This window comes from Aotus nancymaae, unplaced genomic scaffold (assembly GCF_030222135.1).
Source record: "Aotus nancymaae isolate 86718 unplaced genomic scaffold, 86718_ANA_hifiasm-v0.15.2.pri h1tg000067l, whole genome shotgun sequence".
NCBI classification, from domain to species: domain Eukaryota; kingdom Metazoa; phylum Chordata; class Mammalia; order Primates; family Aotidae; genus Aotus; species Aotus nancymaae.
Genome location: NW_026988482.1, coordinates 39,254,501 through 39,279,229, shown reverse-complemented (window position 1 = coordinate 39,279,229; position 24,729 = coordinate 39,254,501). Strand labels below are relative to the sequence as shown.

The 24,729-nt window shown below is 39.1% G+C and overlaps 1 long non-coding RNA gene across 8 annotated transcripts in view; it reads right to left on the bottom strand.

Moving 5' to 3' along the window:
- The window catches only part of LOC105728951 (uncharacterized), a 322,271-nt gene that overhangs the window by 177,201 nt on the left and 120,341 nt on the right, over nucleotides 1–24,729 (bottom strand). For all 8 annotated transcript variants that reach the window (XR_002479299.2, XR_002479296.2, XR_002479301.2 and 5 more), the window contains one exon: nucleotides 8,588–8,651. This is a non-coding gene — a long non-coding RNA (uncharacterized LOC105728951). The remainder of the gene's footprint in view (nucleotides 1–8,587; nucleotides 8,652–24,729) is intronic.

Sequence of the window (24,729 nt, the reverse complement as noted above, 5' to 3'; positions counted from 1 at the left end):
TTTATCTTGTCCTGCTCCTCACCTGGACATGTGGAATTCCAGCTTGTTCCTTGTTTGAAATGCCTGTTCTAAACACATATAATGCTATATCGGTTCTGGTAGTGTTTATTCTTCCATGCAGGCTGACACCCAGCAGATAGTCTGTGACTTGCACTATGATGCTTCTATTTGGTGTTAAGAAATGGATGTGCAAGGCTACATGCAGAGGTAACCAATTAAGGTTAATTAACCATTTCACCAGACTTACATAGGTCTAATTAGATTTGATTCATCTCTAATTTTATTACCAGTGAGCATATTTTGATGATTACTTTAAGTCTTCTTAACTTCAGGGCAGACAAGTCCTCATCCCTTCCCTTGGACTGCTTTTCCTTCCCTCATTTCAGGGATGGGATGGTGACTCATCTCAAAGAGTCTGTGTTCCCCCTAAGTCTTCATGCCATTAAATGAAGCCCATTTGAGAGCAGGGGATGGGATCTGGGGCACTGGGGTAGTTTATAGCTTCAGTCCACCTCCCGGATTATTCAAGTGGAGCCAGAGTTGGTGAATGTCCAGCCACAGACATCCAGAACCAAGGCCAAGAGGGAGACGCTGGTCTGAAATAATTGCAGAAACCACCACTGGCGCCACTGACTTGGAAGCCCCAAGTGGAACCACATGACTTCAGTTCAGGCCCAGGTGCCCCTTGACCCACTAGACAGCACTCTTGTGTTAGCTATGAAAGGAGCTCTGGGGAGTCAAGACGTGTAAACATGGTCCTTTGAGTCACTCCTCTCAGCCACCCTGCAAGAGGTTTTAGAAAGCATTGGGATTTTCAGAATAAACAACAATCCCCAACCTCTAATTTTCCCCTTGCTGCACTCTTGTAATTATCTTATTGGTGTTGAGCTGATTGTATGTTTTTGGTATACTTACTGAGTACCTATTATGCACAAAGCACTATGAAAGTCCTGGTAGGGGATATAAAGGTGAATGAGACACAGATCCTGATCTTTGAGCATGGCAAGTTTCATTTAGAGCTGACCTGATAGTGGAGGATGGAAGGAAATCAGAAGAGTTCTAAGGCACTAATAAGAATCAGTGGGAGAGAATCCTGAGATCATGTCATGACGTCTACTCCGGTACAGTAAGGGCGGGTGGCAGAGTATCCTCCCTGACCAACAGCCTAATAATAGAGACAGCACTCTTAAAATCACCCACTCATCTATAATCACACGCAAGACAGAGAAAATAATCACTACAATTTACTTTGTACCAAATACATGCAAGATGTTAGGTTGGTGCTTAATAAGCATTTACTCTTATCTCTTAAGAATACTTGGCATTGCCTCATCTTGGTCACTAATAACTATTTTTATACCCTGAATTTGACGTTCGTGGTCTTCATGGTTATTCCAGTTCTGGATGCAAACATACAGACCCTTACATTTTTATAGTGTGGCACAGGAAAAGTGCACTAGCAATTAGAAGACTCAGATGCTCATAAACCATTTGACATTTACAGCCCCTGGCTTTCAAAATGTAAAATGTTAGGGGCAACGTGATGATTTCTGAAGTCCCTTCCAACTCTGCAAGTCCTATCTCATTTCCTTAATGTATGGATGGACTTAACAAAAGTCGCTGACATAAAATGACCAAAACCATATGCATTTCTCCTCTCCATAAATATCCAAGAGGCCTAATTTTTTGCTGTCATCTTGAGAAAGAAAAGGGATGCTGCTGAAGTGACCCTACACAATTTGTCTGGGTAGGTTTTGGAGTCTCCTAGGTCTGGAGAAGATACAGTCAGGAAAGTTGCCTAGGGTACAATGACCTTAGTACACAGAGTAAAATGAGAAAGTTATTTGTCTCTAGTAGTTGTGACCAGGTCACTGAAGGCATGTGGGGAGAACTGTTCTGATAAAGGCTACAAAATTTTTAACACTTTTAATTATGTTTGAAGCACACAGCCTTATAGAACCAGCTGAGTCGACATTATTGAAAACCTTGTCAGCTGCCAGTCAGTGACCCAGCCAGCCAAGAAAACTCTTGGGAAAGTTTACTCATTTCTTTATTCAGGCTGTTTGTCCATCCATGTAATTTTAGGACTATTCTTTCGAGCAATCCAACAGCCGTTAATCCTAACAAACAATAGCTTTTTAATTCCAGATTTTCCTTAATCACATAAGAGTTAGGTTAGAAGATAGCAGGGGACTCTTCTAGTTCCATTTTTCTATTCTTTCCAGAATACCATTTTAAACAAATACAAGGGCATTTGATATGTGGAAGCAGGAGGTACATTTATTTTTTTTAGATGAATGTAGATGAATATCCTAGATATTATTCCTTAGTTAAACTGTGTTGGAAAACACATTAAAACCTAAAGATCTAGAGGATATCATTTTATTTTATTGATTTGGAATAATTTTGATGCATATTTACATTTGAGCTGAAACAGCAGTTCCTTGGGTTAAAGAAAAAAGGTTTTAAAAGCTATAACTTTCTAAGCTTAATATTAAATTTTGTAGGTTAGAAGGAAGGAATTTGCATTACTTAGTGAGTAACTATTTACATCCTCGTTGAGTGGGAAAGAAAAACCCCAAAACATGCTTTGGTAAAGCCAGGCATTGATACTTGTGCCAAGGACAGCAGTTCATGTTTCAGAATGTCAAATGTAAGAATCAGGCTGGCTTATGATGATATTAATGTCATGCCTCAGAACACAGTGGCATTCTATTAAAAGATAGTCCCTCAATTAGATGTAAGTTTGGCTCCCTCAAGAAACCTTTTGAGCTAGATGCAGTGGCTCATATCTGTAATGAGAGACTGAGGTGGAAGGATAACTTAGGGTCAGGAGTTCAAGACCTGCCTGGTCAACACAGCAAGACTCTGTCATTACAAAAAAAAAAAAAAAAAAAATTATCAAGGCACGGTGGCACATGCCTATAGTCCCAGTTGCTTGTTACTTGGAAGGCTGAGGTGGGAGGATCCCTGGAGCCCATGATTTTGAGGCTACGGTGAGCTATAATTGTGCCACTGCACTCCAGCCTGGGCGACAAAGCAAGACCCTGTCTCTAAAAACAAAAAGACAGAAAGACAGGGAAGGAAGGAAACGAAGGAAAGGAAGGAAGGAAGGAGAGAAGAAAACTTTTGAAAAATACTTTTTCAAAAAAAATTTTTTTTGAATAGCTGAGAAGCAAGTTTTATTTCCTTAATCTTAACATTCTCCAGAAGATGAAATCTATCCATTGTAACATTTGTCAGAAAGAGTCACTTTGGTGGATTCTTCTCAGGAAGTTGTGTCACTTGGCTGTTTTTTTTTTTAAGACTGAGTTTTGCTTTTGTTACCCAGGCTGGAGTGCAGTGGCACGATCTCGGCTCACCGCAACCTCTGCCTCCTGGGTTCAATCAATTCTCCTGCCTCAGCCTACCGAGTAGCTGGGACTACAGGCGTGCGCCACCATGCCCAGCTAATTTTTGTATTTATTTATTTATTTTTTTTGAGATGGAGTTTCGCTCTTGTTACCCAGGCTAGAGTGCAATGGCGCGATCTCGGCTCACCGCAACTTCCGCCTCCTGGGTTCAGGCAATTCTCCTGCCTCAGCCTCCTGAGTAGCTGGGACTACAGGCGTGCACCACCATGCCCAGCTAATTTTTTGTATTTTTAGTAGAGACGGGGTTTCACCATGTTGACCAGGATGGTCTCGATCTCTTGACCTCGTGATCTACCCGCCTCGGCCTTCCGAAGTGCTGGGATTACAGACGTGAGCCACCGCGCCTGGCCTGAAACAAACTTTCTATAATTGACCTATGTAGCATGGGTAGTGGAACAGAGGAAACAGACTCCAAGGCTTGGGATACTGCTTCTGGTTTTGGCTTCTGAAAATACAAAGGAGAATAATGCAGCCATTTTTTCTGAGTCCAGGCTCTATTTTCTGTAAGTATTCATTTCTGGTGGGTCTGAATTCGTGTTCAGATATTTCCAAAAGCACCTGTGAGGCATAGTAAAACAAAAGAAAACTTTTTTTTTCTTGAGTGAGGTCTGGAGTGCTATTGCTGTGAGCAGAAAGACGTAAGTCAAATGTTTTAGGAGTCAGTTATTTAAACAGCAAACTGGCATCAGTGACCCACTCCTGGGAGATCAAAATGGAGAAATTTCCTTGGTATGTCCACTTACCTCAGCAGTCCAGCTATGTAATGGACATTCTAAAATGTACTTGCTTTAGAGAGATTTGTCAAAGGGAACATGTGTAAGATCAGAGAATTGCAAACTTGGGAAGAATTTCAGCAGTTTCCCCTTTGGTAGTCAACTTGTGGTCTAAGTTATTCAAGACAGATGGACCCTCATCCCATTTTAAAGTCTTAAACTAATGTTTGCCTATTGCCAAATTCCTCTCCCCCACCACACATCCTTTTGTTACGATATAAAAGAAATAGTAATCTCTGGCTGCTTGATGTGTTTATAAACCTATACAAGATAAATGGAACCTGTAAATGTTTTAGAATTTGGCCAAATCCACACAGGTCTTGTCATAAAAGACAGAAAAAGAGAGTGAGTGATCCATTCATATGCAATGTATCTTCCATAATCAAACTAGCATTTAATTTAAGATACATGTGCCTTCTTCTAAAAATTTCCTCATGTATATAATAACAGGAGCAACAAGTAACATTTATTGTGTGCCTATTGTGTATCAGGAAGTGGAAAGCGTGCCTTGGAATTTAGAATTTTAGCACAGAGATTGTGTGTCAGGCTCGGTTCATATTGAACAGTAAACTCACCAACGGATAAGGGAGATATTAATAGAGAAGTACAAGCCAATAAAGTAGCCATTAGGGACTGGACAAATATCAGTCCCATCATTTTATAGCAAAATGGAAAGCCAAGAGGCAGGAAGGAGATTTGTAGTGATTCTTATATTGTGAAAGTTTTTTTCCCAAAAATATTTGAACATGCAAAATTTTGCACACAATTTCCAGGGTTCTCATGGAGAAGGAAACCTAATTATGGGCACCTTGGAATCCTGGATTAAGAAAAAGAGAAAAAGAAAAAGAGGGAGCCTGATTCTTACAAGGAGCCTTCTGTGTGGCAGGCATATGACATACATATCAACACATCTTCACAGTGGCTTTGAAAGACAGAGCTGTGGTCCCCATTTGGCAGATAACGAAACTGAATTTCCTCAAGAAGTTAAATATCTACAGAGATCACACAGCCAACAGGTAGTAGACAGTGATTCATAACTGTGTCTTCCTGTCTTCACAGTCTTAGACTTTGAATCTACTATGAGAGACAAAAGAGAGATTGAAAGACTAAAACACAACAGGGATAGGCTTTTTTACAAGAGACAATTTATATTAGAAACTACCTAATTATCCAACAATAGTTACCATAAAATATATCATGACTCATCTATTTAATGGAGTATTGTGCAGCCCTCAAAGTCATATGTTTGCAAAGCATTTAATGACATGGAGAAATGTTCACAATAGCTAGATCACAGAGTAATATTTACATATGAACATTCAGCATAGTCTACACAGTCATGCGTCACTTAACAACAGGGATACATTCTGAGAAATGTGAGATATGTAACGTTGTGTGAACATCATAGAATGTCCTTCCACAAACCCAGATGGGATAGCCTACTACACAGCGAGCCTATACGGAATAGCCTGTTGTTCCCAGGCTACAAACTTGTACAGCATGTTTGTACTGTAGGGAATACCGTAGGCAGCTGTAGCACAGTGCTAAGTATCTATGTGTCTAAACATATGTAAACATAGAAAAAGTAATGTGCTGCTCTACAATGTTATGATGGCTATTGTGTCACTAGGCAATAGGAATTTTTCAGCTCCATTATAATCTTATGGAATCATCATATATACAGTCTCTCTTTGACCAAAATGTCATTATGTGGTACATTACCATACATGTAATGTGTGTCTATACACATGTGCTCACACACACACATGCATACCCACCCACCCATGAGGAAAACTTTGACAATGGAAAAGAAGTTATTTTTGTTTTCTTATTCATTCATTCTTGTATTATAATAACCACTTATTATTATTATAATTAGAGAATAGTCCATCATTTTATTAAGTTGAAATATGCTTGGATGCTCAAACTATTTTTTTTTTGAATTATACTTTAGCTCTGGGGTACATATGCAGAATATGCAGGTTTACCTAGGTATACATGTGCCATAGTGGTTTGCTGCATCCATCACCCCGTCATCTACATTAGATATTTCTCCTAATATATCCCTCCTCTGTCCCCTCACCCCCCAACAGGCCCTGGTGCGTGATGTTCCCCTCCCTGTGTCCATGTACTCTCATTGTTCAATACCCACTTATGAGAGGACATGCAGTGGTTCAAACTATTTTCTTAAGGCAGCTGAAAAGGTCTATAGCACTATCCCTTTTCAATGATGGGAAAACTAAGGCCCAAGCAAGTCACCTGAATTTCAACAAGGGCTTGCATAAAATTGGTTGTGATGTTGTAATATGTTGTATAGTATTCTATTTTTCCATTTTATGGGTCTTAGGGAGGAATACAACCTTATCTGGAAAAAAAATATTCTTGAACTGAAGCATTGTTCTGAGTCTTTGTGGTTACCATATGTATGTGAAAATTAATACAGGGACGTAATTAGAAAGACAGATTGCCCAGGCCCCTGTAAGCTCTGTCTTTTGTCCTTCTCTCTGTAGTCCTTTAGTGCATTTCACCAAAGGGTTGAGGGCAAGGGACATCCAGTTTCACCCCATCCAATATTTGAAATAATGAGAGCAAGGAATCCAGCTTCCATTTTGGAAGACAATTTGCTGAAAATGGCTCTTTTTTTTTTTTTTTAATCCACAACTTGGGATTATTTTACAAACACCAGTAAGTTTCATAAAGTCATTCTTACAATCCCTGAGAGGGTTCTTAAGACTCTCGCTCCTGTACAACCCTTCTAGAGCCTGAGGCAGCTTAACGGCAAAACAGCCAAGTGATACAACTTCCTGAGAAGAATCCACCAAAGTGACTCTTTCTGAAAAACGTTACAATGGATAGATTTCATCTTCTGGAGAATATTCAAATACGTGTACATTCATTTCCCTAATTGTCATAAATATTTACATTGTGCTTATCAGTAGATTATATTATATATTTATTTAGAACTATCATTTACAGTGCTCTCCCCTAATTGGGAAATGAACCAGCTGTTTGGTCCTTAAAAGAACATGTCATGTCCTCTTTGAGTGATCACTTAAAGAGTACAGGGATTATAAGTATTTACTTTAGGATTTCTAAAATAGGGCTGACCAGTTCTAGGGAGAATGAAAATGATTTCTTAGGAATCTTCTGCTATAATAGATTATAGAGATGATGGGAACCGTGATTAATGAAAGAGTGGTTACTTGGAATTAAATAGCATTTGTCACCAACTTAAATGGGACTGAACAATTGTATAGCTGGTGTTTAAGTTTGAATTGTGCTGTTTACTTGGTCACAACCCTTCCTGTTGGGTGTGTACTGGTGTTTATGCAAGTCCATGGGGTCACTTCTTGATCTGCTAACAAGTTTGCCTCTTAGCAGCTCAAGGGAACAGTCTTCAGAATTGATTGTGTATTCCAAAGCAGGGGGAGGAAACTCTTTTAAGGTTTTTTTTTTTTTTTTGCCATTAATTCAAATTATAAAACCATAGAAAAAAATGTTTAAATGACTAATTTCTATTACATGATAATATTGTATGTAAGTGGGGAAAAATAAACCAAATTTATTTTTTTAATTAAACTGGATAGAAAATCAACACTTCTGCTAGTATTTATCTACAGAAACTGTAAAATACATGGTGAATATTGGCTTTTTCTGGGCCTGCCCACATAAAAATATAATGTTCATATATGAAAAACTGACTATAGTTTGGGGAAAAAGAACAAAAAGGGAGCTCACACTCAATGTAGCCATGTTAACATAAGAGGAAATAGCTGTGTTTACTAACGTCATATCTAGTTAGCAGTGTGTGAAGTTTAATTGAAAATCTTATATGAATAGTTTATTGTATACAAAATGTGTTCACTTTTAAAAAATGTAAGCATAGCAGATTTAAATATTTTGAATCAACACTGCCTTCTAATCCACCATCATTATCAAATTATTTCAGATTATCTTCAAGGGGAAATGGTTTTGCACCCAGTGATAAACATAGTTTAGCACTCTACTTTCAAGGGTTGGAGGGGTTGTGTGTGAAGTGCGGAAATAACTCACCACTTTAGTTCATGGTATTAGACATTTTTGAATAATAGCCAAAGAGTTCTTGTCAGTTTCAGGAATTTACTGAGTACATACTTTCACTTTTCAGAAGTGGGCTTGGAATCAAACTCTTAATAGAATGAGATCTAAACTCTGTGTCGTAGACTCCAGAAATGGCTTGAGGGCTCTTTTAAAAATTTCCACACACTGGGAATGTTCAAAAGAGTCAATAAAACTAAACTGTGGAGCCAAGCAGTCATGGTGGGAAAATGACCACTTAAAGACTGCCAACAGAAAAGACGGGCATGTTAAACTTCAAACAGTGATGGAGAAAACAGACATGGAGTATGGCATAGTAGTTACCAATGGGGCTTCCAAGTCAGCAGTCCTGGATCAAAAGTCAGACTCTTCTTATTTAGGTCGTGACCTGGAACAAATCACAAAATTTCTCTCAAAATGATTTACCTTTCCTCTGCAGCAAGTTTAATAGCATCATGTACCTCCTGTTGGTAGGCAGCATTTAATGCAGCTGTAAACGTTACGTTTGCTTCTGTTGGCTCTTTTCTTAATTTTTTTCTCCTCCTTTAGATATTATGTTCCATTGAGTGAAGGCCCCTGTTCATCTTTATTTTCCACAGCACCATTACATGCCTGGCACTTAGTAGGTATTCAGTGATTTGTTGAATAACACTTGGCTTCTTTGGAAAATTGTGGACATCAAAGGAAACAATTAATGTAGAGTGTTTATATTTGTGGCTTCACAGAGTAAGTCTTCAATGCATGTGAAATACCAGTATTATTATTAATATTATTGGCATTATATAAGTGTCTGTTAAATAAATTAATAAATGTCAGGTCCTTTCAGAATAAGGCTTACCATGCAACTCAAAGTTGGAGGACTAAGGAACTACACTTTATTAATTCAATTTGCAGTGGTCAGGTCTAATGAAATCACTAAAGTCTGGTTTCTGAGCCAGAAGGACAATTTGTCAATTTATAATAAAAGATATATATTTTTTCTAGATGTCAGGACTTCCTGAAATCAAGGTACTTGATGCCCAGAATTAACAGTCAGAAGGTTGCTTGTGATCTCTGAATGTTCTTGCAGGATGTATGATATAGGCTAGAGACTTAACCTGATTCCACTATCATCTGTATTTTTCTGGTGGTTACAAAGTTTGTAGCCACCAAATACCTGAACTCTCTCTCTTTCCTTAGAGAATGAAAGATAAATACTGGCAGTCTGTCTTATTTATGCCTAATAAAATTTTGAAACAAAAACTTAGGGTTATCATCTGTTTCCGTATACCCAATACCCATTTTATAGATAATGAAAGTGAGTCTCAAATAATTGACTTTCTCAAGGAAACCTAGACAAATTCAAGGACTTGAGCTTGTTTTCGTAACTTCTAGTCCTTCCAGCTCACTATTCTGATTTATCTAACATTCCCTATTGTAGTAGTGTTAAAAATGCACCCCCCCAATATTATTAATGCACTGATCCCTGGAATTTGTAAATGGTGCCCTATATGGGAAAAGTATGTTCAGACATGATTAAAATATGTATCCTGAGATGGGGAGATTATCCTGTATTATCAAAGTGGACTTTAAATGCAGTCACATGTATCTTTATAAAAGGTAGGCAAAGGGAGATCAGAAACACATCAAAGAAAGGGTGACATGAAGATGAAGCAGAGAGAGATTTGATGATGCTGGTGTTGAAGACTGACATGACATGGCCACCATCAAAGAATGCAGTGCAGGAGCCACCAGAAGCTAAAAGAGACAAGGAACAGATTCTTCCCAAGGGTGCCTAGGGGAGCAAGGCCCTACCAACACAGTGATTTCAGACCTGATTTCAGACTTTTGGCCTCAAGAACTGTGAGAGGATACATTTCTTGCTGTTTTAAGTCACCAAGTTTGTGGCAATCTGTTACATCAGCCACAGGAAACTCATATACCTATAAAAACAGAAGTCATATTTTCCTATTTAAAAAATTATAGAGACCAGGCACAATGGCTCACAGTTGTAACCCCAGTACTTTAGGAGGCTGAGGTGGGAGTATCACTTGAGGTCAGGAGTTCAAGACCAGCCTAGGCAACTGCACTCCAACCTGGGCGACAGAATGAGACTCTGTCTCTAAATAAATAAATAGAAATCAATAAAAATAAAATAAAATTGAAAAATCCTAGGCACATGATATAACTACAGGACAAAAGATTTCATACACAGGCAGTCCTGGAGAGTTTACACAATTCTCTGTCTAAAAATCACCTTTTGTAGCATAATGTTTCAGTTAAGCGGACTATAGTTTATTTTGTATTGTACAAATATTTAGAGGGATTTTTGCTGATAAGTTTTTTTTAGATGCCTTTAAGGGACACATTTGTCTTACAAGCAATACATACATAGATTATTATTTAGTATGTTTCTTTTGCAAAGAACTAATCTTGTGATATTATGTTGACATTAGTAGCTTTAGTTTCAGAGAATGATTGTTTTTTAAACTTTCTCTAAAACCTGGGCTTACTCCCTTTGGAGGAACCACACCCCAAGTAATCCCCATAGCAAGAGTCTCTCATAACTCTTCCCATGCACAGATTCAAATGCATTGCATAATCTTGGCTTGTATGTAATTGGATGCTTTTTTTTACCTTAAGAAAAAAAAAAGCCTTTTAAGCTTAAATCTTAAACATATGCAACCCAGCATTGTGAAGAATGTGGTAGTATTGGTTGAAGATTTGTAGGCTACCTCTTAGTTTTATAAGAAAGCACAGTCATTTAAAGTAAATGGCAGAATAAAAGGGTATTTACTGCTAAGACTAGATGTGGTTTTTTTTTAAAAAAACTTTAAACTGAGAATAGAGTTTTTAAATAGCCAACAGGATATTGGAGCAAAGGCTTTGTGATTATTAGTAGTTCACATACACCTAGGCATTAGCTTCCAGTGGCAATCAGATTTTATCTTCTGGAATTACATTGATTTGTGTATGTTTATCCAAAGTCCCGTATGGAAAATATAGAGAACAAAGTCAATACAACTTAAACAATTAACTTACAAATAAACTAAATATTGTGATAAAGTTTGTCTACTCATCTGTTAGATATTTCATCAGAGAAACCATCAGAGAAAAGTCTGGCATCCATCCACTAAAGTAAGGAGAAAATACTCACAAGGAAACGGGGAGGAAATGAAGGTCATGCTCTCCTCTTAAAGAAGAGCAAGAATCATCTGTTATTTGAATGCTAGGCTATTGTCATTTCATAGGTAAAAAAATGGTAAACTGTTAGCAATTCCTTGTAGTTCAATTTAGTGTTCTGCTGGAAATCCAATGGCTTTAGATGGTATAAAAGTGATCTTATTCAAAGTTATGCCACAGACACTTGACTCATTATGATCTGTTTCTCCACTTTGATCCACTGAACCAATGTACCTTTCATTTAGAAGTGACAGAGTTTTTCTTATAGGATTTGGTATCAATATTTAAAGAGAAGGGCAGAGGGTTATTTACTAGATATTATTTATCAAAAAAGATGGTTTTTTTGTTTTGTTTTGTTTTTTTCTTTTGAAATGGCTGACCTATATGGAACAATTTTGAGACTCAAAAACAATCAAAAGCCCATTTCCCCCACCTCCAACCCAACCCAAGGGGAGAAAAATCTTCAACTGTTTCTTGTACTGGGCTCATCATTAGGTCATTTATAATCCACGAAACCCAAATGAAGGACACAGGACACACCACCATGCTCCATAAGAAAGTACAGGTCTTCTTAAGAAGGTAAGTACCTTAAACATTAGCTACATTTAAACAAAGTGTCTCCATTCAATCTGGGGATTTCTCCCCCTTATCTATAAAACTAAGGGTTTATTTATGTCAGTTGATTTTTTGAGGGGCCCTCATCAAATTAATGATGGCATGAAGTTATCCTTCATGTCAGGGCTAGTTGGGGACCCAATAGGAAAACAATGGTAAAGTCAAATTGGGTAATTTAAGGAGAAATTAATAAAGGAGTAACTAGCAAAGGTGAGGGCAAGGGATACAGACAGCACAAGGGATAGGGCCATGATGTGCAGCTAATAATGGTCAGGGTGCTGTGTATCCTTCTAAGCCTGAAGGAACAATGGAAGGAAGGTTATCAGGAGAGAGAAGGGAAGAGAAGAAAACAATGGGAGGTGGATGGAGAAGGCTGTCTGACAAGAACTCTGATAACTTTACAGGAAGGAATTTTTTGGCATATGAACTCCAAATTGACTCTCTTTCTTCCCTGCATCTCTTGCTGGCTACCTATTTCTTTGAACCTACTGTTAGGTAGAGGGCATGGGAATCAGTTACTGAAATCCTAAAAGGTCAGCCTTCTAAGGTACTGGGCACAGAAGAGAATAGTTAAACGCAGCCCAATCAGAGCTGCTAATGCTGTGGTCAACAAGTGGTCAGTATGTGTGTAGTAAAACAAATCAATTTCATGCTCTTATTAGAAACACTATGGGTATATACAAAGGAGGAGGGGAGAGAGAGAAAGTAGTATTTAGTGAGTGTCTATTATATCCCAGACACCATTTTTGGGTAATTTCCATCTGTGAACTCCATTAATTCTCACAAAAACATTATGCAGTGGATAGGTCACCCTCCTACAGATAAAAACATGAAGGCTAAAATACTTAAGTTACCTGTCTATGGTCATACAGCCAGTAGGTGGCTGAGCTGGGATTCATACCAGGTCTGACTGAATTCAGAATCCCTGCTGATTTCACTATTGCATGTAATGTGTCCATGCTTGTATATAACTTGAGAGCTAAAGGCTTATATCCGTGAATGTTCAGTAAATGCATATATACATCAGTGACAGGGAAACATTTCAGACCTCAAAGGTCAGAAATATCATATTTATATCAACCTACAAGTCCTCAATACACACTGGTCTAACGTTCTCTGGAATGTACCACCCCCTTAGAAATCTCTGAGTATATTTGCACATTGCTCCCCCTGCCTAGAATGCCCTGTCTCAGCCTTTGCACATATTCTTCAAGGCCCAACACAGATATTTGTCTTTTCTAAAAACGCTCATTGATGCCTAGATTTCTCAGAATTGATGGCTTTTCATCTGTACTTTCCAAATATCTCACTTAGAAGACCTAGTGCCATTAGGTTTTTATGAGAGTGAATTGTGTATGTTTCTCTTTCCTTAGCCTAGGTAGTAGACATTTATGAGTTCTGCCTTCACAGCCTCTATTCCCCCTTCTTTGGGTGTCAGTATCCTGGGTTTCCTTTGGGGAACCACCCCTCCCCCTCATGCCCCATCCCTGTGGTTGGATTGGAGCTGTCTCTACTCCAACTCCAGGACTGGGCACGAGACCCAAGCTTAGCCAATCAGAGCACCACCTCATCCTGGACTCAGTGATCAGCTCAGGACTGGGTCCATGACCCAATGACAGCCAATCAAGGAGAACCCTGGACTTCTACTAGAATGAACAAGAGAAAGGAACTTGGGGAGGGGGCAGGGGGTGTCTTTTTCTTTTTGTTTGATTATTTTTATTTTTTTAATTTTTTAAAATTTATTTAACTTTAGGTGCATACCATATCTGGCATTTCTCCCCATGTTATCCATCCCCTCCCTCCCCACCCCCCACTGACTCTCCCCTAACCCCCCAACTGCCCCCAGTGTGTGATGCTCCTCTCCCTGTGTCCACATGTTCTCATTGTTCAACACCCACCTATGAGTGAGAACATGTGGTGTTTGATTTTCTGTTCTTCTGTCAGTTTGCTGAGAATGATGGTTTCCAGATTCATCCAAGTCCCTACAAAGGACATGAACTCATCATTTTTTATGGCTACATGGTATTCCATGGTGTATATGTACCACATTTTCTTTGTCCAGTCTATCATTGATGGGCATTTGGGTTGGTTCCAGGTCTTTATACGTGTGCATGTGTCTTTATAGTAGAACGATTTATAGTTCTTTGGGTATATGCCCAGTAATGGGATTGCTGGGTCAAATGGAATTTCTATTTCTAGATCCTTTAGAAATTGCCACACTGTCTTCCACAGTGGTTGAACTAATTTATACTGCCACCAACTGTGTAAGAGTGTTCCTGTTTCTCCTCATCCTCTCCAGCATCTGTTGTCTCCAGATTTTTAATGATCGCCATTCTAACTGGTGTGAGATGATATCTGAATGTGATTTTGATTTGCATTTCTCTAATGACCAGTGATGATGAGCATCTTTTCATATGTTTGTTGGTCTCATATATGTCTTCTTTTGAAAAGTGTCCATTCATATCCTTCGCCCACTTCTGAATGGGGTTGTTTGTTTTTTCTTGTATATCTGTTTTAGTTCTTTGTAGATTCTGGTTATTAGCCCTTTGTCACATGGGTAGATTGCAAAATTTTTTTCCCATTCTGTTGGTTGCCGATTCGCTCTAATGATGGTTTCTTTTTCTGTGCAGAAGCTCTGAATTTTAATTAGATACCATTTGTCTATCTTGGCTTTTATTGCCATTGCTTTTGGTGTTTTAGTCATGAAGTCCTAGCCTATGCCTATGTCCTGGATGGTTTTGCCTATGTTTTCTTCTAGTGTTTTTATGGTGTTAGGTTTTATGTTTAAATCTTTAATCCATCTGGAGTTAATTTTAGTGTAAGGTGACAGGTAGGGGTCCAGTTTCTGCTTTCTACACATTGCTAGCTAGTTTTCCCAACACCATTTATTAAACATGGAGTCCTTTCCCCATTGCTTGTTTTTGCCAGGTTTGTCAAAAATCAGTTCTTTTTCTTTTTTAATGTCAAGTAGATGATATAAAATCTGGAGCCACCACATAGAGAAAGCCTATGTAGAAGTGAAGCAGACACAGAAGACAGAGGAGTAAAAAGACTGAAAGAGGCCGAATGCTAATGACATTTGCTTGAACCATTTGGTTTGGCCAGCACTATCCCAGACTTTCTGAGTACATGAGCTGATACGTTTCCATCTTCAGATACTTACAACCAAAAAATCCTAACTACAACTCCCTAACAGAGCATCTGTTATACTGGACATGCTTAAAACAATGTTCCTTAATTACACAGAATTCTTGCAGACTGACATCTATCTGCCCATGCATAAAGATCCTAAAACTAAAATCAAGTGGGTGATCAGGTTTACCCTTTTCCATTTGGTTTTCAGACAGACAGTACTTGAAACATGTTTGCTAAAGACAGGCAGAACTTCACATTCTCTTCCAGCACATGACACAGAGGGAGATGCGTTGTGCTTAAATAATGCATGAGGTAGCAAGGGTCAAGCCTGATGTATCAAGGTGCTGAAAACTGATGATGAACCTGCTACTTTTTTCAACCCATCTGCTAAGCTGCTCCCATGGATTATTTGTCAGTTTCTGTGGAAGAAAATGTTTGGGAGACTGACTCTGTAGGAAAAATAAAATTGGGATTTCCCTTTCTAATGTCCTGTTATTGTCCCTTACCCAAATTCATCTGTCCCTGGGCATTCTCCCCCAACAATAGTAGATACTTTTTGATGAATCTGAGCAGCTCACAATTATTCTCTTCATTTTCACCTAACCTAAAGCAATGAACTAACAGAAGCTACACTTGGAAATTTCCCAGTCCACTGGACCAAGGGTGGGAGCCTGAAGTGAGTTGGGTCATTTTTCCCCTGGAATTTGAAATTAGAGCAGAGATAGAGAACAGAATGGATTCCGTCATTCCATGTAGTTACAGCTCTAACAGATGGCCTGGGGAGCTGTGGGTGGGCATCTTTCCCCACCATGCGGAATGAGGAGCAGAGATTGTGAGTCTGCTGAGACAAAGAAATAAAGCAGATGTGCAGATAGAAGCAGAGATGAAGAACGTGTACTCCCTGTTTCTGCTATCCCCCGAGTTGCCTATTCTATTATTTCCTGAGCCCTCACTGTATTTCTGCTTACACTTCCATTGCAATACCTTTGCATCTTTACACTAGATCCTCATTTTGTGAGTAAGCTCACACAAGGTGACGTCTGTTCCAGGCAATCGAAAACAACAACAACAACAAAAACAAAACAAACAAACAAAAAACCCTCATACATTAGCCAAAAAATTCTTCAGATGGGAAATCACCCAGGTGAGAAGAAATACCCCAGTTGAGAGAAACAAAACAAATATTATCAAGAAGAGTTGGCAACAGTCATTTCAAAACCATTAAAGAGATGTCACTGAGCTCTAGGAAGAGAAAAATAAAGCTTCACAGTCAGCCAGCTGTGCAGAACTGAAATAGCATGGATCTACTCCATGAATTCACATAGTTGCTGAAAGTGAATTCCTTCCACAGTCTTCAGCCTTGCAGCTGAGCCATGAAATGTATTCCCAGTTTAAAATTCCTTTCCAAGTGCTATCCCATGACTTCACAAAGTTGTCTGCATACAAAAGCAACTCTCAAGCTGAGAGATGTCATGTTTGCATCATCACTGACATGTAGACAAGTATTCAGATGGCCCATTAAGTAAATACCCAGATATCCACATGGGGCACATCTGGTGGCTTGACAGCCTTTCTCTGCCTCTATCAGTTGGAAATCCCCAGCCTGGCTCATTGAGGAGAAACAGACACGACAATTGTGTCAAAACACATTAGTGTATTTTATTCTGCCATTGCAGTTGCTTATTGGCATTTGATGAAGCTAAAGAGATTTTAGGTTATGAAATCTGCATTTCCTGCTTGTCTTTGTTTCGAAATTTTATGTGGGACGATGTGGAAGAGGAACGTCAGTTAAGCTCCTGGACAATTCTTCCCAACCCATGAATGAATTGACATTCTTATCAAAAAATCTACCCTGCTCCCCTTTTCTTGCTGTTTGCTGAGCAAATAAGCTATTGAAAACAACAGAACACATGTCCCCTTTTTCTCCTCCAAATAAAGATGACCTTTCCCTTACTTGAATTGTAAGATGATTATCCGTATTATTTGACATCCTTTTGAAATATCTAGATAAAAGTGCAAACAACACGTTAATGAATTCTACAGATGATACTAAATTGGGAAATGCTGTTTTTATTATTAAGGACAATAATATATCAGGCAGCCATACCCAACAATAGCTTCTGTGAGAGGGAAGGATGAAGTAGAGAAAGTCACACTTGTGACAAAGGCAAAAGGAGCTATGCAAAATTAAAATGGATCTAAAAACCCAGATGTGGTGTGAGTAGTGGACAGGTGAGCCTTGGAAGCTTGTCAAACTAATGTGGTCATGCAGTGGATAGACACTTAGAGAGCTGTGTGCCCTGGGGACTGAGAGCTGAGCTATTTTTAGTTCCACAAGTAGAGGCATTGTGTTTCAGAACAGATAGTCTTTTCTTCCAAAACTTTAATAAGACCGCACCTGGCATAGGGTGCTCAGTTCTGGAACAGCACCACAATGATGTATTAAAAAAAAAAAAAAAAAAAAAAAAAAGCTTTTATGTAAGATTTCAGGCTTTCTTTTTCTAGAAAGTAATGTAGCCACTTTTTTTGTTTTTAGTAATTTTAGCAGTATTCTGGCTGTTTTTATTAATTTGGTTCATCCTTGAGAGTATGAAAAACACTGGATGCCTAGTAAGCACCCCAAAATGAACATATTTAATTCTAAACTCTAGTCCCCTCCCTGATACCTCCACTGAAACCTGCCCCTTCCTCAGTCTTCCTGGTCTCAGTTCTTGGAATTTCATCCCTCCAGTCACCCAGGCTTTTGAATAATCCTAGACTTCATTGTTTTCTCAAACCCCAAATCCCATATATTAGCAAATATTGGTGGCTCTAGTTTCAAAATAGATCCAGAATCTGACTATGTCTCACAATCTGCACTGCCACCACACTGACCACCAGGATCCCTCTGATCACATCACTTCTCAAAAGTCTCCAGTGGCTTTCAAATCAGGGTGTCGAGGCCGATATGATGCAGTGTGGCACTTCATACCTCTTAGATCACATCTTCTACACCTGCCTCACCCACTCAACTCAGCCATACACTGGCCTCCTTGCTGTTTCTCTAACATGTCAGGCAGAACTGATTTTGTCTTTATAGATGCGATTTCCTGTTCTTGGAATTGTCTTACCCAGATATCCACGTGGTTCACCCTCTCAGGTCTTTACTCCAAAATCACCTCTGTAGTGAGGCGTTTCCTCACTGTCCTGAGGGAAACTGCAGCCCTCATTCACGGCCAGGCCTTCTCCCTCTCCTTGGTTTATCTTTCTTCATTGTCCTTCTTCTCAGCCAGTACACCATATATTTTGCTTATTTGTTCGTTGTTTGTCTCTCTCATGATACACACACCAGAATATACATTTCTGTGGTTTGCTTTTGTCCGTTTCATTCTCACACCTAGAACCATGCCAATTTCACAAAAGGGGCTCCATAAATATTTGCTTGGAAAGCTCAATGCAACTGGATGCTTGTTGCTAACTTTCATAATCAAAATACTTGATCAGAGCAAATTCTAAAAAATACCTAAGTTCAAATCAAAAGAGCAAATCTATGGCAGACTAGGAATAATTTCAAAGTAACTTCCTTTGTCCATACAGTGCAAGTAAACTCCTTTCAGAGGCTAAATAGAGTTTTCTATACTGGCACCATCTCTAGCTAGAATATTGATCTGAAATTTGTTTAATCAGAGGGAATATATTTACAGAAGCATGTAATAGCTAAGGTAAATAGGCTTTTATAAATCTCAGAAATGGTCAGGTATGATAATTCAATCCTGTAATCCCAACACTTTGGGAGGCTAAGGCAGGTGGATCACCTGAGGTCAGGAGTTTGAGACCAGCCTGACCAACATGGCAAAACCCCGTCTCTACTAAAAATACAAAAATTAGGCCGGGCGCGGTGGCTCAAGCCTGTAATCCCAGCACTTTGGGAGGCCGAGGCGGGTGGATCACGAGGTCAAGAGATCAAGACCATCCTGGTCAACATGGTGAAACCCCGTCTCTACTAATACAAAAAACTAGCTGGGCATGGTGGCGCGTGCCTGTAATCCCAGCTACTCAGGAGGCTGAGGCAGGAGAATTGCCTGAACCTAGGAGGCGGAGGTTGCAGTGAGCCGAGATCGCACCATTGCACTCCAGCATGGGTAACGAGCGAAACTCCGTCTCAAAAAAAAAAAAAAAAAAAAAAAATACAAAAATTAGCTGCATGTGATGGTGCATACATGTAATCCCAGCTACTCAGGATGCTGAGGTAGAATTGCTTGAACCTGGGAGGCAGAGGTTGCAGAGAAGGCAGAGCCAAGATTATGCCACTGCACTTCAGCCTGGGCAATAGAGACTTAGTCTCAAAAAACAAAAATCTCAGAAATAAGGAAAGCAAAGCTTGGAAAAGTGGATCTAGTGGAAAGAACACTGAGTCACAAATTAGACAAAAGCTAACTCATCTGTGACCACTTGTTTATCATTCATAACACCCCTAGGATATAGGAACTGTTGTTTTTATTTTCCTCATAAAACTAATGCAGACGAAGTGGGGACAATTTGCTCAAGGTCCAACATCTCTTCCTAAATGCCCATCAACAACAGATTGGATAAAGAAAATACGGTACACATACACCGTGGAAAACTATGCAGCCATAAAGAAGAATGAGATCATGTCTTTTGCAAGAACATGGATGGAGCTGGATGTCATTATCCTTAGCAAACTAATCCAGGAACAGAAAACCAAATACTCATCAATAAAAAGAAGGAAACAACAGACACTGGAGCCTACTTGAGGGTGGGGGGTGGGAGAAGGGAGATGACAGAAAAATTAACTATTGGTTAATAGGCTTAGTACCTGTGTGACAAAATAATCTGTACAACATGACATGACTTTATTATCTACATAACAAACCTGCACATGTACCCCCAAATGTAAAATAAAAGTTTTAAAAAAAACACAGATAATAGGATATACCCAGGCAGGCCTGGCTCCAGAGCCCGTGTTCTCATGTGCTAGGTAGGATCCTCAAAGTTTTTGGTCTCAGGAAACCCTTACACTATTTTTTTTTTCCTATTGTACTTTAAGTTCTGGAATACATGTGCAGAACATGCAGTTTTGTTACATAGGTATACACGTGCCATGGTGGTTGCTGCATCCATCACCCGATCATCTACATTAGGTATTTTTCCTAATGCTATCCCTCCCCTAGTTCTCCACTCCCTGCCAGTCCCCCATGTGTGATGTTTCTCTCCCTGTGTCCATGTGTTCTCATTGTTCAACTCCCACTTATGAGTGAGAGCATGCAGTGTTTGGCTTTCTGTTCCTGGGTTAAGTTTGCTGAGAATGATGGTTTCCAGCTTCATCCATATCCCTGCAAAGGACATGAACTCATCCTTTTTTATGGCTGCATAGTATTCCATGATGCATATGTGCTACAGTTTCTCTATCCAGTCTGTTATTGATGAGCATTTGGGTTGAGGAACCCCTTACACTCTTAAGAAATATTGAGGACCCCAAAGGGCTTTATTTATATGTATTATACCTATTAATATTTACTGTATTCAAACTTTAAGAAGTTTAAAAATATTTCTTCATTCACTTATTTAAAAATAACAGTAAGCTATATTAACAAATAGCACATTTTTAAGAGAAATAATTATATTTTCTAAAGTAAAAAACATTTGGTACAAAAAGCAGCACTGTTTTATGTTTAATGTCTGTATTAATAGAAGACAGCTTGATTATCATATCTGCACTGCCTTCATTCTGTTGTGATATATGGTTTTGATTGAAGTAGATGAAGAATATCCAACTTCACATAGAGACATAATTGGAAAAGAGGGAAACTGTTTAATAGCTTTTTTTAGATCACTGTAGCTGTTCTTTAATTGTACACAAAACTTGAAAAGTGATATTTCATAACTGTTAGTTGTAATGTGGAATCTAAAACCATATCAATGAACTTTCCAAACCCCAAATCCATGGGTCCATTTTTTATTTTTAGCAGTTCTTTTACCCATGCATAATTTTTAAACATTATACCATGGACATTTGGAAGCTCTTGGTTCACTGAGATTTATAGATCTCCCCTCCCCCAATTTTTTTTTAAAACTAGTCTGTTAATGTCACCACTACTCTAATTTTAAAGGGGTATCAAGAACTAGGAAGTTGACAAGCTCATGGTACCAGATTCAACTTTTCCAAAATTCTAATTTTTGCTTGAAAGCTCTCATGATATTATTGGCAACAATTACTTCTGGGGTGTCATCCCAGTCCCAGAGGCCTTTATGATAATTGATCTATCATATATTTCCAGGCAATAGTTTCCAGTTGCAGTTATGTTTTTATCTTCTGAAACTTTATCTGTGTGAATGTATTTATAAGAAATCCTTGGCTAGGCCTGGAGGCTCATACCTGTAATCTCAGCACTTTGGGAGGTCAAGGCTAGAGGATCACTGGAGCCCAGGAGTTAGAGACCAACCTAGGCCACATGGAGAAACCCTGTCTGTACAAAAAAAAAAAAATGCAAAAGCAAATTAGCCAGATGTGGTGGTGCACTCCTGTAGTCCCAGCTACTCAGTAGTCTGAGAGGTGGGAGGATCACCTGAGCTTGGGAGGCAGAGGTTGCAGCGAGCCGAGAATGCAGCACTGCACTCTAGCCTGGGTAACAGACTGAGACCCTGTCTCAAAAAAACAAAACAAAACAAAGAAACCTAGGGAAAAAGCTACTTCAACATGTACAATTAACATCACTAACAAAAAAATATTTTGCTAAGACATTGACAGCTTTACTCACCATTGCTTTTGAGTCATCACTACAAATGTCAATATAATAGAAAAAGGTAAATAACATCTTAGTGTTAGTATGAGAATAGTTTTGACGACCTGCCCCTTGAAAAGGCCTGCAGACCACACTTTGAGGACCGGTGCACTACACTAAACAACCTCTCAAACCCATGCCCTACCTCTTATGAATTTTACCACTTTACCTTCTCCAAGTTTCATTGCCGCACCAGTAAAATGCAGATATTAATATATAACTCTGATCTTGCAAAATCATCTTAAAAATTTGAGATAATCATTTGTTAAGCCTTAGCAAAGTATCTGGCAGACAGAAAGTACTTGAAAAGTAGTCACAATTGTGATCACTGTCCACCCCGCCAACAAGTTACTGGCAAAGCTAGGGCCCAAAGTCCTGTTTCCTGATTCCTGCCCAGAGCCTTCGCTGCTACATCACACCAGCAGGAGTGGAACACACCCCAGTATGGCTGCTGTTAAAATAGGAAACTAAGTAGCTGATACAGTTGATGCAGCAGTCTTTCTGGTTAAAGTCCTGAATGATAACTGGAAGCACCTAAGTGGATCTGTGTTTGGGTCATGAATTTGCTGTGTGCTAGCTGTGTGCTAGCTATGTGACCTCGTGCAAGCTCTCTGAGTCTCAGGTCCATCTACTATAACATTGGATAACAACAGCACCTACCTTACAAGGTTGCTGTGAGAATTAAATGAGCTAATGGACAGATATATACCTACTACTGGCCCAAAGGAAATGTTCAAATCATGACTAGCTGCTCATTATGACGATAATAATGATTCCTGTTATTTTCTTCATAGCTTAATACCCCTTCCTCAGGGAAACCTTTTCCAGCCCTCTAATGAACCCACATATTTTAAGATCTCATAGCACCTGTACTCCTTCTTCACTGGATTTCCTACAGCTTCGATATTTAAATATATGATGATTTGGTTAAAGTTTGTCATATGTACTAGGCTCTAAGCTCAATAAAGACAAGCACAGGGTCTGTCTGCTCATCATTTAATCCCCAACACGTGGCACATTGTCCAGCACAAAGCAAATTTCAGTAAATACCTATTAAAAGAAAAATGAAATAATTAATTTACTAGATTGGCAAAGCATAGCTTTACTCCATTACATAATTTATCTGAAATTCCTCCAGCACTTGTCACTCAAAGTGTGATCTACGGACCAGTAACAGTAGCCAAACCCAGAAGCTTGTTGGAAATGAAGAATCTATAGACCTCTGAAGTCAAAGCACATTTTAACAAAATCCACAGGTAATTCATATGCTCATTAGAGTTTCAGAAGTACTAACTGCTCTTCACTAATCTTAATGAGAGAGAGAGAAAGAGAGAGAGAGAGAGGAAAGAAAGGAAAAGAAAGAAAAGATTTTTCTGAATAAAATTTTCTGAGTAAAACAGCACTTTGCTTCCACAATTCCAGGTCTCATTCTATTCCTAATACAAATATTACCATTTCAAAAAACCAGCTGCATTTTTTTCTCAGCCCCTGTCAGGCTGCTCTTATTTTGTATTCACATATGATTATTTTCCAGAGACTATTTTGGCCTCAGTTGAATAATTTATTTCAGAACATCCAAAAATATTCTTTGGAGGAGACAGAAACACCATCTGTGCCCGATCCCAGAAATACAGCCCGAAACCATGAAGTAGGGGTGTCATTTTAGAGTTGCAAAAATTGAATTCCTGTTTGTCCACCACAACCTCAGAAAGAAGAGAGAAAAATATAGCAAAAACCCTTCCCCTATTATAACACCAAACCAGTGGTCCAACAGCCCACAGAGATTTATAAAAATATGCATGGTATCCATTTGACCCTCGGAAAAATTACAGTCTATCTTTCTAATGAAAAGGTTATTATTTTTAGGATTTATTCCCATGCGTGAATGGTAGAGCACATCTATCATTGTGTAATGATACACGAGAACTTCAAGGGTTCTGAAGAATTGTTCATTTTCCTGTGTTCTATCTTATGCATATCTGTGGGGCCTGACTTCAAAATTCCCTTTGCTGCAATGTCCTCTCCTCCCGGGGGTAGAAATGTGCCTGGCCAGAAGCAAAACACTTCACTGGATTGGGTGTTCGCTCCCATCCCTGCATTGGCCTGGTAAGACCTGAGTCGGAGAGTTGATGATGAGCAAATGGCACTTGAATTGATTGCTGCACATTCTCCCACAGCTTCTTGCTTGCCTCGGACTCCTCTTTCTCTGAATCTCTCCCTTCCATCTCCTACAGATGTGGGAAATGCCTGCTTTGAGAAATAAAGGAGGTGCTAAATCCATAGAATTAGCCTCAACCCCTATGTGGGTCTTCCCATGTGGTCGTGGAGATCCCACCCATAACCTTTCATGTGCATTCTCGTTCTCCCAGGGTTACAGCCATGGACACTTGTTGAGAAGGTGATGATGGGAATTAGGGTACAAGATAGAGATCAAAATGGAAATTAGAGCTGTCCTGATGGTCTAGTCTAAGCTGGTGAGCCAAGGGGCCCAAGCGGCCTTTGCCCCATCTGTAGATACATCAGAGTATCACTGATCGTTTGGAAGAGGGCAGTTACCAGCCATCTTAGTGTCATGTACAGAAATTGGACTTTGGAATTACATACCTCAGAATTTGAATCCTGGCTCTCATGCTGGCTAGCTATGCTTCCTTAGCAAAATTGTATTTTATAATCTGAGCCAGGTTTTCCTCAAAAAAAAAAAAAAAAAAAAAAAAAGTAGATATATAATATCCCTTCATGGGGTTTTGTGTGGATTAAAGAAGATTCTGTGAC